The 17,615-nt window shown below is 37.9% G+C and overlaps 1 pseudogene; it reads right to left on the bottom strand.

The window, feature by feature from the left end:
- Positions 1-7,297: 7,297 nt before the first annotated feature.
- LOC114630937 lies at positions 7,298-7,639 on the bottom strand (annotated as a pseudogene).
- Positions 7,640-17,615: the final 9,976 nt, after the last annotated feature.

Below are 17,615 nucleotides of genomic sequence, written 5' to 3'. Positions count from 1 at the left end.
TTCTTTAAAGAGTGTGTGGGAGTAGGCCTGTTTGGTGCAGCCCTGTGTTGTGGATTAGTGTTCATACTCTGGTTGGTTTGCAAGCTCAGAGCTCAACAGAAACGTGATAAGGTCGTTATTGCCCAAGCACTTGTGGCCTTAGAACAAGGTTCATCTCCCGAAATCTGGTTGTCTATGTTAAGGAAATAGCCAGTGTTTAGGTCCTCAGCCAATGCACCCCAAAGGTTCAGCCCATTGCACTGGGTCGGTGAGGAGTCTTGGCCTGGCTGGTCCTTGTCTGTGTAGCTCTGGTACCTGTATATTGAGGCAAACAGCCCTTGCACCCCTGGGAGATGGCTCCATTGCACAGGGATGGGTGTTTGCATCTCTTTCTGTCTCCCTTAGCCCTTGCACCCAGAGGACTTGTGTCCATTGCACCTGGTAGGGTTGGGAAGACTGTGCTGACAGATGCTACTATGCCTCCGGGCCAGCTGCCATTGGTCCCAACGACGGGAATAGGTTGACACCATAAGCCAGAAGCACCACTAGCTGTGAGTCCACCCCGTGACGGGCCTTGCAAGTGGCCACAACCTGGGGTGCACATTCAGAGAATGCCAGGTGTGGGTGTGCAACCCTCGCTGCCTAAGACAGGGAACTCACCTTTCATTGGTGCTGGTTATAGATTCACGTCAGCTAGCCTAAGACACGGGGCATTGGCCAGTGCCTGTGATTCTTATTAAAACAAAAAGGGGGAGATGTGGAGAGCCGCGGTGAGCAGTGACAGTATTCGCCATTATAGAATGGCGCTGGCATCTGGTGCTCTCACAAGCTTAAAGATAAACTGCCTTTGTGCGAGTGGAAAATGTGCTCCAAGTCACGGCCCATCCTCAACCAGTAGACACGCTGCTCCAGGGTGTATTTAAGCGGTGCCTTTTCGGGGCCCGGGGTCTTTCCTCTTCACATCGCAATAAAAGTTTTGCTGCAGAAGGACCCTGGTGTCTGTGTGCATTCTTGCTGGTGAGATTATTGCGAGGGACACCCCACCATGCCCCAAGGGCACATGCTCCACTCTCTTCACAGTGACCTTATTTGTGATAGCCAAAAGCTGGAAACAACCCAGATGTCCCACAGGGAAGAATGGATACAGAAAATGTGGTTCACTTACACAATGGAATACTACTTAACTATTAAGAATGAGACATTATGAATTTGGCAGGCAAATGGATGGAACTTGAAAATATAATCCTGAGTGATATATCTTAGACCCAAAAAGACATGCATGATATGTACTCACTAATAAGTGGATATTAGCCATAAAAAGTACAGAATACCTAGAACACAACCCACAGAAGTCACAGTTAACACACCAAAGAGTCCAAGCAAGGATGCTTCAATCCTACTTAGGAGGGAGAAAAAAGCAAAGGGCAGAGGGAGGGAAGGAACTGGGTGGGAGAGGGGAGTGGGAAGGGCAGGGGAAAAGGAGAACATTGTCAAGTTTTGTGGGGGGAACAGGAGTGAAGCCTCAAGGGACAGCATAATGGATGGTAATACATAACCTGAGGAGGTAGGAGGTGGGGTGATCCTCTAGAATGTACCAGAGACCTGAGAGGTGAGAGCATCTCAGGCCTCAAAGGGAAGAACCTTAGAAGAAATGCCCAGCAGTGGGGAGAGGGAACTTGTACAATCCGCTGCCAGTAGAAAGATAGGAAACCCAGTGGAGGCATGAGGTTGCCATCTCACAATCAAAAACTCTGACCTGGAATTGTTCCTGTCTTAAAGAACTGTAGGAACAAAAGTGGAGAAGAGATAGAGGGTAAGAAGGTTCAGTGATTGGCCCAAATTAGGACATATGTTAAGGTCTCCAAGGTCTGACACTATTACTGAGGTTATGATGTACTTACAGACAGGAACCAAGAAGGGCATGACTGCCCTCAGAGAGGCCCAACAAGCTGCTGACTCAGACATAAGCAGATACTTAAACCCAAACAATAGTTTGGAATAGAGGACCACTGTGGTTGATTTAGGAAAAAGCTGGAAGAAGTTGAGGAGGGGAGACCCCATAGGAAGGTCAGAATTCTCAACATACTTGGACTCCAGAAAACTTTTAAACACTGAGTCACCAACCAGGCAGCATATCCTAGCTGGTTTAAGACCTCCGACACATATACAGCAGAGGACAGCCTGGTCAGGCCTCAATTAGAGAAGAAGCACCTAACCCTTGAGACTTGAGGACACAGGAAATACAAAGGCCTGGAGGAGTGTCTGGGTGTGTGTAAGGTGTGGCAACATCCTCTTGGAGATGGGGGAGGAAGAACGGGATAAGGAACTCTTGGAGGGTAGACAGGGAAGGCAATACTGACTGGACTGTAAAAAAAGATCAAAGAATAATAATTTTAAAAATCTTTGAAATTAAAAAAGAACACTTAAGCATTAAAGCAATATCTTAGGGTATTGACAATTTAACTCAACACTAATTGTAAGTTTCCCTACTTAGTATCTAACTTTTTTCGCTGTAAATTTTTGGCAATATATATAGAAATAGTCATGCATTTTTTTCTTTTGGTATAAGTCTCAAGTCTCAGTAAAGAACACTTGGTTTCCCCCATGTATTTGTGCTAGTAATGCACTTGTGGATACATCTAGGTTAATATTGTGTTAATCATTTTCACATCTAGATAAGACTGTTGACACCACTTCACACCCAGCATCATGTAGAGTAAGTATCATTTTGTATTAACCAGAAGGAGGAAATTTATAACTCAGATATAGCTTAATTACTTTAAGTCTTGCAGTTAACGTATGGGATTATCTTCAACAATATTATCTTAGCAATTAATTCAGGTAAGCAAGCAAGCAAGCAAAAAAAAAGTGAATGGTGACCTGGGAATTTTAAGTTATGTCTTTTATTGGCATGACCCAATAAATTTAATTAGGGTTGCTTACTTAATATAGATTAGAAGTTATTTAATGTATTTAATGGATCATAAACAACTTTTTTTTAATTTTTTAATTGGATGTTTTATTTACATTTCATATGTTGTCCCCTTACCCCATACCCCACCCACCCAGGAACCCTCAATCCCCTCACCCCTCCTCCTTCTTCTCTGTGGATGTAACCTCTATCTACCCTCCCCCACTCCTACCGCCCCACCCTCAAAATTCCCACCCCCTGGGGCGTCGAGCCTTCATGAGGTCAAGGTTCTCTTCTTCCACCTATGCCCAGCAGGGCCCTCCACTCTTACATATTCAGCTAAAGCCCTGGATCCCTCCCTAAGTGCTCCCAGACTGGTAGTTTAGACCTAGGAGCTGTGGTTGGTTGGTATTGTTGCTCTCCTCATGGTGCCACAAATCCTTTCAGCTCCTTCAGTCTTCACTCTAACTCCTCCATTGAGAACCCCATGATCAGTTCAATGGCTAGTTGTGAGCATCTGCCTCTGAATATGTCAGACTCTTGAAGACCTCTGAGGAGACATCCCTATCAGGCTCTTATCAGCATGCACTTCCTGACTTCCACATCAGCATCTACCCTTGGTGACTGCACATGGGATAGATACTCGGGTGGAGTTGTCTTCAGATGGCCCCTCCTTCAGTTTCTGTCCCTCACTTTGTCTCCATATTTGCTCCCTTGAGTATTTTGTTGCTCCTTCTAAGAAGGACCGAATCACCCCCACTTAGTCTTTCTTCTTTATGAGCTTCATGTGGCCTGTGAGTTGCATCTTGGGCATTTCAAGGTTCTGGGCTAATATCCAATAATCAGTGAGTGAATACTATGTGTGTTCTTTTGTGATTGGCTTACCTCACTCAGGATGATAATTTCTAGTTCCATCCATTTACCTAGGAACCTCTCGAATTCATTGTTTTAATAGCTGAGTAATAGTCCACATTTTTTGAATCCATTCCTCAGTTGAAGGACATCTGGGTTCTTTCCAGCTCATGGCTATTATAAATAAGGCTGCTATGAACATAGTTGAGCATATGTCCTTGTTATATGTTCGAGCATATTCTGGGTATATGCCTAGGAGTGGTATGGCTGGATCCTCAGGTAACGCTATGTCCAGTTTTCTGAGGAACCACCAGACTGATTTCCAAAGTGGTTGCACTGTCTTGCAGTCCCACCAACAATGGAGGAGTGTTCCTCTTTCTCCACACCCTCGCCAGCATCTACTATCACCTGAGTTTTTAATCTTAGCCATTCTGACTGGTGTGAGATGGAATCTCAGGGTTGTTTGATTTGCATTTCCCTGACGACTAAGGATGCTGAACATTTCTTTAGGTGCTTCTCGGCCATTCAAGTTTCTTCCGTTGAAAATTCTTTGTTAAGCTCTATACCTCATTTTTTAATAGGGTAATTTGGTTGTCTGGAGTCTAATTTCTTGAGTTCTTTGTATATATTGGATATTAGCCCTCTATCAGATGAAGGATTGGTAAATATCTTTTCCCAATTTGTTGGTTGTCATTTTGTCCTATTGACAGTGTCCTTTGCCTTACAGAAACTTTGCAATTTTATGAAGTCCCATTTGTCAATTCTCGATCTTAGAGCATATGCCATTGGTGTTCTGTTCAGGAATTTTTCCCCTGTGCCCAAGTATTCGAGGTTCTTCCCTACCTTCTCTTCTATTAGTTTCAGTGTATCTGGTCTTATGTGGAGGTCTTTAACCACTTAGACTTGAGCTTTGTACAAGGGGATAAGAATGGATCAATTTTCATTCTTCTACATGTTGTCCTCCAGTTGAACCAGCACCATTTGTTGAAAATGCTGTCCTTTTCCCACTGGACAGTTTTAGTTCCTTTGTCGAAGATCAAGTGACCATAGGAGTGTGGGTTCATTTCTGGGTCTTCAATTCTATTCCATTGATCTTCCTGCCTGTCTCTGTACCAATACCAGGTAGTTTTTATCACTATTGCTCTGTAGTACAGCTTGAGGTCAGGGATGGTGATTCCTCCAGAAGTTCTTTTATTGTTGAGAATAGTTTTCGCTATCCTGGGTTTTTTGTTATTCCATATGAATTTGAGAATTTCCTTTTCTAACTCTGTGAAGAATTGAGTTGGGATTTTAATGGGGATTTCATTGAATCTGTAGATTGCTTTTGGCAAGATGGCCATTTTTATTATATTGATCCTGCCGATCCATAAGCATGGGAGATCTTTCCATCTTCTGAGATCTTCTTAGATTTCTTTCTTCATAGACTTGAAGTTCTTGTCATACAGGTCTTTCACTTGCTTGGTTAGATTCACACCAAGGTATTTTATATTATTTCTGACTATTGTGAAGTGTGCCATTTCCCTAATTTCTTTTTCAGTCTGTTGATCTTTCATGTAGAGGGAAGCTACTGATTTGTTTGAGTTGATTTTATAACCAGCCACTTTGCTGAAGTTGTTTATCAGGTTTAGGAGTTCTGTGATGGAAGTTTGAGGGTCACTTAAGTATACTATCATATCATCTGCAAATAGCGATATTTTCACTTCTTCCTTTCCTATTTGTATCCCTTTGACTTCTTTTTGTTGTCTAATTGCTCTGGCTAGGACTTCCAGTACTATATTGAATAGGTAGGGGGAGAGTGGGCAGCCTTGTCTAGTCCCTGATTTTAGTGGGATTGCTTCAAGTTTCTCTCCATTTACCTTGATGTTGGCTACTGGTTTGCTGTAAATTGCTTTTACTATGTTTAGGTAGGGGCCTTGAATTCCTGATCTTTCCAAGACTTTTATCATGAAGGGATGTTGAATTTTGTCAAATGATTTCTCAGCATCTAGTGGGATGTGTTTTTTTTCTTTGAGTTTGTTTATATAGTGGATTACATTGATGGATTTCTGAATATTGAACCATCCCTACATTCCTCCCCTGCCTGGTCCTTTGGGCTGGGACAGATACAGAATCAGTCTGCTCCTGTCCTGTGGAGATACTGAATTCTGAGTCATCCTAAAAGAGACACTGCACTCAGAGCAGCCGTTAAGAACTCCATCTCACTCCCTAAGCCCCAGAGATACCTCTGGGAGCCAGGGACATTCGGGACACAGCAGCTACCCAAACCCCGCCCCCTCCAGAATTCCACTTCCCTTCCTCCCCTGCCTGGTCCTTTGGGCTGGGGTAGACACAGAGTCGGTCTGCTCCTGTCCTGTGGAGATACTGAATCCTGAGTCATCGAGGAGCCACTGCACTCAGAGCAGCCGTTAAGAACTCCATCTCACTCCCTAAGCCCCAGAGATACATCTGGGAGCCAGGGACATTCAGGACACAGCAGCTACACAAACCCCGCCCCCTCCAGAATTCCACTTCCCTTCCTCCCCTGACTGGTCCTTTGGGCTGGAGCAGACACAGAATTGGTCTGCTCCTGTCCTGTGGAGATACTGAATCCTGAGTCAACGAGGAGCCACTGCACTCAGAGCAGCTGAGGAGCCACCGCACTCAGAGCAGAAGGATTTCCAGATCCAAGAGGTGGCCTGAGTCCCAGGAGTTCTTCCACTCAGGAGATTAGGAGCATAAGACCACAGAGACATCTGGACTCTGAGGAGCTCTGCAACAAGCAAGATAGCTGGAAATACAGACTCCAGTCTTACACATGAACAACTTTTGCAGTGAGTAAACCACTGATGAAAATTATATTCGTTTCCTTATCAATTATTGAGTGTCAGTAGGTCCTTGGGTTAGAAAAGTCCTCATGGATTATCTGAAACAAAACAAGACAGTGAAGGCACCTAATTAGTACCAATTTCAAATGAAATTAGTGGTTCTACTTCATTTATTTTACTCCAGGGCAGGCCTGTATTTCTATTTTCATCATATTTTCTCTTTGTTTTTTTTAAAGAAGCCATTAACATAAATATCTTTATTAAAATTAATTTTGAAAACAAGAATAATGACAGCATTGTTTCACTTTTTTTTCAACCTTTTTCTGACAACAGAAGACAGTTGTAGTCTCAGACGGGCTTTATCTGGCCATTGCTTTCACCTGGAGTGGCACCGGAAAAAGGAAAACTCCCCTGAAGGATTTCAGAACCTTTGTAGGATCGTTAACTACATGAGAACCACAGCAGCAGAAAGGGTATCTCAGTAGACTACAGCCACAGAATCAGCACAAGGATGGCTGCTTCTTCCCTGGCCAGTAGGTTTAAAGGAAACTTGAGCTATTGTTAATTCAATTTCAACTTTTTTTTTTAAATTTATGCCAGCAAATTGAACTCAAGGCCTTACAGCTGAGCTACAGTGCCCCCTAGACTCCAAACTACAATTTGTTTTAGAAACAAGCTCTCCTGGATTCAAAGGATACTTCTACCTAATTCCCAGGTACCTAGGATCACAAGCTTTATGGGAGAGTCTTTCTTAATGCCCATACTTTTGGAATTCCCACTCTCTGTTGTCCAGCGGACACACCTGCCTCATTTTGAGTCATCGAGAGATGCACTGGAAATGAAAAGCATGGTTACAGACTCCCCATGCAACCGTACACTCTTCAGAAGTAGCTGATGCCTGGTTGGCCTGACATTCGATGCAAAGATCCATAATGTGGTTCCTGCAGATGACACAGTTATCAACCACAATATCCCAGGCCCAGAGGGCTACTGCATTCCACTTTTTAACTTCAAAGCGCTTCTTGCTCGCGCCACTGTTGGTGCTGCTGGGGGTATCCACATCCATCGCTGCCGCCATTTTGGAAACACACTCCATATTTTCTCTTTGAAGATGGGAGATTATATGTTTTCTTATGTTTATTATTTTATTCTGTCTATTTCTAATTCCACCAAAGGTGGAAACATTCAAAAATCTTGTATTTATTGTTTTAATTTGTGAAGGTCAGGGCCTTTTCTCCCATTCTGACAATGCTGTTTGTATTTTTTCCAGACCAACCTCATATCTTACCATTCTGTCCTCACATGTATCCCTGGATCTGTGTTTATTATAAGACAGAACTGAGTGTTCTGGACATTTACTTTATTTGATTAACAGGTTAGCTATGCATTACTACTACATTTTTTGCAATTCATTCACAATGCAGAATATTCTGTATTAATAGTCTGAAAGGAGAAAAATGATGGGAAGGCAAGAGGAGAATGAGTGCGAAATCACAGGAGAGTGTATACATGTAGCAATTTGTCAAAACCTAAGAAACAATAAAATACCTTTCTAGCATGTCTCTGAATGAGTTTAGTGTTTGCTTTTGAGCAGAAAGTAAGGCACATAAGGGATTCTAACCTTCCATGTAAATCTATCTTAGATGCACATTTTACTGTACCTTCCTAGACCAAGAAATTTTAAAAAAATTGTATCAATATGTATCCGGTCCCTCTCCTATAAATGCCAAATTAATTTTGAAAAAAAATAACATTTTAGATGTGGAAGCTCTTACTAACCTTGTGAAATCTCAATGACTGTAGATTTATAGAACATAGATTATGGGAAAAATTCTGTGCCATTAAGAAAAATTTCTGAAAAAATATTTTGGGGTGATGACTTAGGGTAATATTTAAAGAGCTGTTTTATACTAAAAAGAATCGATCCACATGAAGACAATCCCACTAGATCTGGTTGTATACAGTTACAAAACAGGGAATATTTCCCCATCTTTCACTTAAGTAATATGTAGTACATAGCCATGCTAGTAGATAATCTTTGGAGATAGCTGTTAATGTATTTTAGATGCTTTATCTTCTGAATTTCAGTGGTAGTCTATCATTTGCTTTTGAATATATACCAAAAAATTACTAAACTGAATTTGCCTGGCCAGTCTGTGGCATAGCCAGGACTAGTGACCCTTGAGACATGGTTGCTTATTGTGGTAGGGTAGTGGTCAGGTGAGCTTAGAACCAAATAGAAATTAGTACTTTCTTGCTCTGTTTACTCAACAATAACATTAGTGTCATAAATGCAATATGCTTGGGTGACATCTCCATTCTAGCCGCCAGTATCACCTACTCCATAGCATGTTCGTCAAGGTTATAGCCAAGGGAGTAATGTGAATTTGAGGTATATAGCCTAAGAGAAACTATATTTTCAAATCCTTCAAGTGTGTGACTTACAGGGTGGGTATAATCCTGACTCCATATACTTAATGGTATTCTTGAGCCTTGTAGATCAGTTCACTGTCCATTGTTTCCTATGTGGAGTTTGTTAATATTCTTAATTTGTTAAATATGGATATTTGATATCCCTAATAATTGGCATAAATTGGCCCCTTATCCACAGGTGTCAGGACTGGAAATCTTTGCTAAAAACATCTCTCTAGATCTGAATCCAGGCCAAGGTCTCTGAGACAAGCATTTGTTTTTTAGGCTATGAGGAGAGTGACTCTGTACTGAGTATCCTTCCACAACAAAGTAATCCTTTGCTGTTTTACAAATGTTCCTTATGTGAAAACATTATTAAAAGGATTTTTCTACTAACCTACATTTCTATTCAATCTCCCTTACAGAGAGCAATTCTGCCTAGTGACCCATGATTTCCTGGTCAGCCTCTTCCATTTACACTCCACAAACCAAATGCAATTCAAGTTATATGCACCCATTGACACTTTTCAAGTACAAGGGAAAGTATTCAAATGGCCGGAGTGTTTGACTTTTTCTTAATCGGTTTCCAGTGTTAATTTGAGTTAGATGTAGCTCAGTGATTGAAAATCAAGCTGTATTTTAAACATGTCTTTGCTAAACACTGCAGAATTACATTTTCAATGATGGAGAGAGGTTTATACAGAAAAAGAAGCAAGTCTAATTGTTATTGAGATGCAGTTTCACAGACATTCTTGGAACAGTTCCTCGAAGAATATTACTTTGCACTCAGCTAATTTATTTGCTTAATGGGAAGTTAAAAGAAAATTAAAATCAAGAAAATAAAAATATGGCACTGCTTTGGATAAAACATTAATAAAATCAAGTACATATGTAGATATATAGATATATCCACATATACAAACATATGTGCACATGCATGTGCATGCACACACACACACAAAAACAAATAATTGAAGTTGTATGTTCTCATTGAAAGTTTTCAAGTAGAAATGAAAGTATCAAAATGGCTATATGTATGTATGAATAGGATATGACTCTACATGTTTGGATAAAAGCTTACTTTTATCCAAATACAGTTGATATATATATATATATATATATATATATATATATATGCACTTCCCGACATTTATGCTTTAAACCAAACACACGACCTAACTGAAATGTACATGTAAAGTAATTTAAATGTTTTCAGCTGTGTTGTAGTTGCCTTTATCTCTGGAAGTACAAATGTGTTGCATTCCACATATCTTTCAGTAGGATTTTTCAATACGTTGTATAGTGCTTTTCTGCTGGAATCTTGCAACTTACATGGACATTCGATATGACACAATGAAATATGCATGGCTGGATGATACAAGTGTTTATGCTTTAAACCAAACACATGTCCTAACTGAAATGTCACTTGTAATGTGATTTAAGTGTTTTCAGCTGTGTTGTAGTTGCCTTTTACTCTGGAAGTACAAATGTGTTATATTTTATGTATATTTACAGTACGTTTATTTAACACATTGTATAATGCTTTTCTGCTGGAATCAAGCAACTTATGTGGACATTCCATATAACACAATGGAATATATGTGGAAGGATGGTACAAGTGTTTATCCTATAAAGCAAACACAGGTCCTAACTGAAATGTCATATGTAACATGACTTAAGTGTTTTCAGCTGTGTTGTAGTTGCCTTTTGCTCTGGAAGTACAAATGAGTTGCTTTGCGTGTATCTTTACAGTATGTATTTTCAATACATTCTATAGTGCTTTTCTGCTGGAATCTAGCAACTTATTTGGACATTCTATATAACATAATGAAATATATAAGGACAGATGGTACAAGTGTTTATTCTTTAAACCAAACTAACAAACTAACTGAAATGTCACATATGACTTGATTTAAGTGTACTCAGCTGTGTTTTTGTTGATTTTAGAGCTGGAACTATGAATGTGTTGCATTGCGTGTATCTTTACAGTGGGTTAGTTTCAGTACATTGTATAGTACTTTTCTGCTGGAATCTAGCAAATTATTGGACGTTCTATATAACACAAAGAAACATACATGGCCAGATGGTACAAGTGTTTGTGCTTTAAACCAAACACATGTCCCAAGTAAAATGTCACATGTAACATGATTTAAGTGTTTTCAGCTATGTTGTAGATGTCTTTAACTCTGGAAGTACCAATGTGTTGCTTAGCCCGTATCTTTACAGTAGGCATTTTCAATATGTTGTATAGTGCTTTTCTGCTGGAATCTAGCAACTTACATGGACATTCTATATAACACAATGAAATATACTTTGCTGGATGTTAGAAGAATTTATGCTGTAAACCAATCACACGAACTAACTGAAATGTCACATGTAAAGTGATTGAAGTGTTTTAAGCTGTTTTGCAGTTCACTTTTGAGCTGGAACCAGGAATGTGTTGCATTGCCCGTATCTTTACATTGGGTTTCTTTCAATACATTGTATAGTCTTTTTTTCTGCTGGAATCTAGCAACTTACTTGGACATTCAATATAGCACAATTAAATATATATGGCCGGATGATACAAGTGTATATGCTATAAACCAAACACACTTCCTAACTAAAATGTCACATGTAACTTGATTTAAGTGTTTTCACCTGTGTTGTAGTTACCTTTAGCTCTGGAATTACAAATGTGTTGCATTGCGCATATATTTACAGTAGGTTTTTTTAAATATATTGTATAGTGCTGTTCTACTGGAATCAAGCATCTTACAAAGACAGTCTGAATAACCCAATAAAATGTACATTGCCAGACAGTAGAAATGTTTATGCTTTAAACCAAACACACATACTAACTGAAATGTACATGCACAGTAATTTAAGTGTTTCACCTGTGTTGCAGTTGCCTTTCTCTCTGAAAGTATGAATGTGTTGCATTGCAGGTATCTTTACAGTAGGTTTTTTTCCACATGTTGTATAGTGCTTTTCAGCTAGAATCTTGCAACTTACAGAGACATTCGATATAACACAATGAAATATACATCGCTGGATGGTACAAGTGTTTATGCTTTATATCAAACACATGTCCTAACTGAAATGTCACATGTAATGTGATTTAAGTGTTTTCAGCTGTGATGTAGTTGCCTTTAGCTCTGGAAGTACAATTGTGTTGTATTGTATGTATATTTACAGTACATTTATTTAATACATTGTATAGTGCCTTTCTGATGGAATCAAGCAACTTACTTGGGCATTCTATGTAAAACAATGAAATATATATGGACGGATGTTACAAGCATTTATGATATAAAGCAAACACACTACCTAACTGAAATGTCAAATGTAACATGGTTTAAGTGTTTCAGCAGTGTTGTAGTTGCATTTAGCCCTGGAAGTAGGAATGTGTTGCATTGGGAGTATATTTACAGTACGTTTTTTTAACAAATTGTGTAGTGTTTTTCAGCTGGAATCAAACAACTTACTAGGACATTCTGTATAACACAATGAAATATGCATTGCTGGACGGTAGAAGTGTTGAGGCTTTAAAACAAACACAGGTACTAACTGAAATGTCACATGTAAAGTGATTGAAGTGTTTTAAGCTGTTTTGCAGTTCACTTTAGAGCTACAACTACAAATGTGTTGCATTGCACTTATATTTACAGTAATTTTTTTAAATACATTGTATAGTGCTTTTCTTCTAGAATCTAGCAACTTACTATGACATTATATATAACACAATGAAATATACATGGCTGAACATTAGAAGTGTTTATGCTTTAAACCAAACGTATGTCTTAAATGAATTGTCACATGTAAAGTGATTTAAGTGTTTTCAGCTGTGTTGCAGTTGAATTTAGAGATGGACCTTCGAATGTGTTGCATTGCTTGTATATATACACTAGGTTTTTTAAATACAATGTATAGTGCTTTTCTGCTGGAATCTAGCAACTTACTTGAACATTCTGTATAACACAATGAAATATTCAAGGCCAGACAATACAAGTATTTGTGCTTTAAACCAAACACATGTCCTAACTAAAATGTCACAAGTAACATAATTTAAGTATTTTCAGCTGTGTTGTAGTTGCCTTTAGCTCTGGAAGTACGAATGTGTTGCATTGGGCATATCTTAACAGCAGGTTCTTTCAATATGTTGGATAATGCTTTTCTGCTGGAATCTTGCAACTTACTTGGACATTCCATATAAGACAAGTAAACATACCTGACCAGATGGTACAAGTGTTTATGCTTTAAACCAAACTCACAAACTAACTGAAATGTCACTTGTACTTGATTTAGGTGTTTTCAGCTGTGTTGTAGTTGACTTTAGACATGGAACTACGAATGTGTTGCATTGCGCATATATTTACAGTGGGTTTTTTTCAGAACATTTTATAGTGCTTTTCTCCTGGAATCTACCAACTTACCTGGAACTTTTATATAACACAAAGAAATATAAATGGCATGATGGTACAAGTGATTATGCTTAAAACCAATCACATGACCTAACTGAAATGTCACATGTAAAGTGCTTTAAGTGTTTTCAGCTGTGTTGTAGTTGCCTTTAGTTCTGGAAGTATGAATGTGTTGCAATTCTTGTATCTTTACAATAGGTTCTTTCCTTATTTTGCATAGTGCTTTTCTGCTGGAATCTAGAAACTTACTGGGACATTCAACATAACACAATGAAATATACATGGCGGGATGCTACAAGTGTTTATGCTTTAAAGCTAACATGCTTCCTAACTTAAATGTCACATGTAATGTGATTTAAATGCTTTCAGCTGTGTTGTAGTTGCCTATATCTCTGGAAGTACAAATGTGTTGCATTGCATGTATATTTACAGTATGTTTTTTCAATACATTGTATATTTCTTTTTGCTAGAATCTTTCAACTTACTTGGACATTCCATATAAGACAAGGAAGTATACCTGACCAGATGGTACAAGTGTTTATGCTTTAAACCAAACTCACAAACTAACTGAAATGTCACATATAACTTGATATAAGTGTTTCCAGCTCTGTTGTATTTGAATTTAGAGCTGAAACTACAAATGTGTTGCATTGCACACATCTTTACAGTGGGTATTTTTCAATACATTGTATAGTGCTTTTCTGCTGGAATCTACCAACTTAATTGGGCATTCTATATAACACAAAGAAATACACATGGCCGTATGGTACAAGTGTTTATGCTTTAAACCAATCACACAACCTAACAGAAATATCACATGTAATGTGATTTAAGTGCTTTCAGCTGTGTTGTAGTTGCCTTTAGTTCTGGAAGTATGAATGTGTTGCATTTCTTGTACCTTTACAATAGGTTTTTCAATATGTTGTATAGTGCTTTTCTGCGGGAATCTACCAACTTACTTGGACATTGTATATAACACAATAAAATATACATGGCCAGATGGTACAAGTGTTTATGATATAATCCAAACACATGTCCTAAGTGAAATGTCACATATAATGTGATTTAAGTGTTTTCAACTTGTTGTAGTTGCCTTTAGCTCTGGAAGTACGAATGTGTTGCACTGCGTGTATCATTACAGTAGGTATTTTCAATACGTTGAATAGTGCTTTTCTGCTGGAATCTAGCAACTTACTTGGACAATCTATATAACACAATGAAATATATATGGATGTATGTTACAAGTGTTTATGCTTTAAACCAAACTCACAAACTAACTGAAATGTCATATGTAACTTGATTTAAGTGTTTTCAGCTGTGTTGCAGTTGACTTTAGACCTGGAAATTCGAATGTGTTGCATTACATGTATATTTACACTAGGTTTTTTTCAATACATTGTTTAGTGCTTTTCTGCTGGAATATAGCAACTTACTTGAACATTCTATATAACACAATGAAACATACATGGCTGGACGTTATAAGTATTAGTGCTTGAAACCAAACACATGTCCTAACTAAAATGTCACATGTAAAGTGAATTAAGTGTTTTCAGCTGAGCTGTAGTTGCCTTTAGCTCTGGAAGCAGGAATGTGTTGCATTGCGAGTATATTTACATTAGGTGCTTTTTAAACTTTGGGTAATGCTTTTCTGCTAAAGTCTAGCAACTTACTTGGACATTCTATGTAACACAATGAAATATACATTGCTGGAAGGTTCAAATGTTTATGCTTTAAACCAAACACACATCCTAACTAAAATGTCACATGTTAAGTGATTTAATTGTTTTCAGCTGTGTTGTAGTTGCCTTTAGCTCTGGAATAGGAATGTGTTGTGTTGTGCATATCTTTATAATATTTTTTTCAATACATTGTATAGTGCTTTTCTGCTGGAATCTAGCACCTTACTTGGACATTCTATATAACACAATGAAATATATATGTCCGGATGATACAAGTGCTTATGCTATAAACCAAACATACATCCTAACTTAAATGTCACGTGTAAAGTGATTTAAGTGTTTTCAGCTGTGTTGTAGTTTCCTTTAGCTCTGGAAGTAAGAATGGGCTGCATTGCATATATCTTTACAGTAGGTACTTTCAGTAAGTTGTACAGTGCTTTTCTGCTGGTAGCTAGCAACTTACTTGGAAATTCCATATAAGACAATGAAATATACCTGACCAGATGGTACAAGTGTTTATGCTTTAAAACAAACTCACAAAATAACTAAAATGTTACATATAACATAATTTAAATGTTTTCAGCTGTGTTGTTGTTGACTTTAGAGCTGGAAGTATGAATGTTTTGAATTGTGCATATCTTTACAGTGGGTGTTTTTCAATACATTGTATACTGCTTTTCTGCTGGAATCTAGCAGCTTACTTGGACTTTCTATATAACACAAAGAAATATAAATGGCAAGATGGTACAAGTATTTATACCTTAAACCAATCACACTACCTAACTGAAATGTCATATGTAACATTATTTAATTGTTTTCAGCTGTGTTGTAGTTGCCTTTAGTTTTGGAAGTCTGAATGTGTTGCATTTCTTGTATCTTTACAATAGGTTTTTTCAATATGTGTATAGTGCTTTTCTGCTGGAATTTAGCAACTTACTTGGACATTCCATATGAGACAATGAAATATAAATGGCCGGAATTTAGAAGTGTTCATGCTTTAAACCAAACTCACAAACTAACTGAAAAGTATTATGTAACGTGGTTTAAGTGTTTTCAGCTGGATTGCAGATGACTTTAGATCTGGAAGTATGAATGTGTTGAATTACGCCTATCTTTACAGTGGGTTTTTTTCAATTTATTGTATATTTATTTTCTGCTGGAATCTAGCAACTTACTAGGACATTCAGTATAACACAATGAAATTTAAGTGGCCGGAGTGTACAAGTGTTTATCCTATAAAGGAAACACATGTCCTAACTAAAATGTCACATGTAATGTGATTTAAGTGTTTTCAGCTGTGTTGCAGTTGCCTTTAGCTCTGGAAGAATGAATGTGTTGCATTGTGCATATCTTTAGAGTAGGATCTCTCAATAGGTTGTATATTGCTTTTCTGCTGGAATCTAGAAACTTACTTGGACATTCTGTCCGACACAATGAAATATACATGGCCGGGTGGTACAAGTGTTTTTGCTTTAAACCAAAAACACATCCTAAATGAATTGTCACATGTAAAGTGATTTAAGTGTTTTCAGCTGTGTTGCAGTTGACTTTAGAGCTGGAAGTTCGAATGTATTGCATTGCTTGTATATTTACACTAGGATTTTTTAATACATTGTATAGTGCTTTTCTGCTGGAATCTAGACTCACTTGCACATTCTATGCAACACAACGAAATATACATTACTGGAGGGTACAAATGTTTATGCTTTAAACCAAACACACATCCTAACTGAAATGTCACATGTAACGTTATTTAATTGTTTTCAGCTGTGATGTAGTTGCCTTTAGCTCTGGAAGTATGAAAGCCTTGCATTGCACATATCTTTAAAGTAGGTTTTTTTAATATGTTGTATAGTGTTTTTCTGCTGGAATCCTGAAACTTACTTGGACATTCTATATAACACAATGAAATATATTTGGCCGGATGATACAAGTGTTTATGCTATAAACCTAGCACAGGTCCTAACTGAAATGTCACATGTAATGTGATTTAAGTGTTTTCAGCTCTGTTGTAGTTTCCTTTCTCTGGAAATACGAATATGTTCCATTGCATGTATATTTACAGTAGGTTTTTTAATACATTGTATAGTGCTGTTCTACTGGAATCAAGCAACTTACTAGGACATTCTATATAACATTATGAAATATACATGGATGGATGGTACAAGTGTTTATTTTATAAACCAATCACAGGACCTAACTGAATTGTCACATGTAAAGTGATATAAGTTTTTTCAGCTGTGTTGTAGTTACCTTTAGCTCTGGAAGTACGAATGTGTTACATTGTGCATATCTTTACAGTGGGTTTTTTCAATACAATGTATAGTGCTTTTATGCAGGAATCTTGCAACTTACTTGGACATTCCATATTAGGCAATGAAATATACCTGACCGGATGATACAAGTGTTTTTTCTTTAAACCAAAGTCACAAACGAACAGTAATGTCACATAAAACTTGATTTATGTGTTTTCAGATGTGTTGTTGTTGACTTTAGATCTGGAACTATGAATGTGTTGCATTGCACATATCTTTACAGTGTGTTTTTTTCAATACATTGTATAGTGCTTTTCTGC

The sequence above is a fragment of the Grammomys surdaster genome, unplaced genomic scaffold, assembly GCF_004785775.1.
Source record: "Grammomys surdaster isolate TR1022 unplaced genomic scaffold, NIH_TR_1.0 348, whole genome shotgun sequence".
NCBI classification, from domain to species: domain Eukaryota; kingdom Metazoa; phylum Chordata; class Mammalia; order Rodentia; family Muridae; genus Grammomys; species Grammomys surdaster.
The sequence above is the reverse complement of the archived record's forward strand: the minus strand, read 5'-3'. Positions and strand labels throughout refer to the sequence as shown.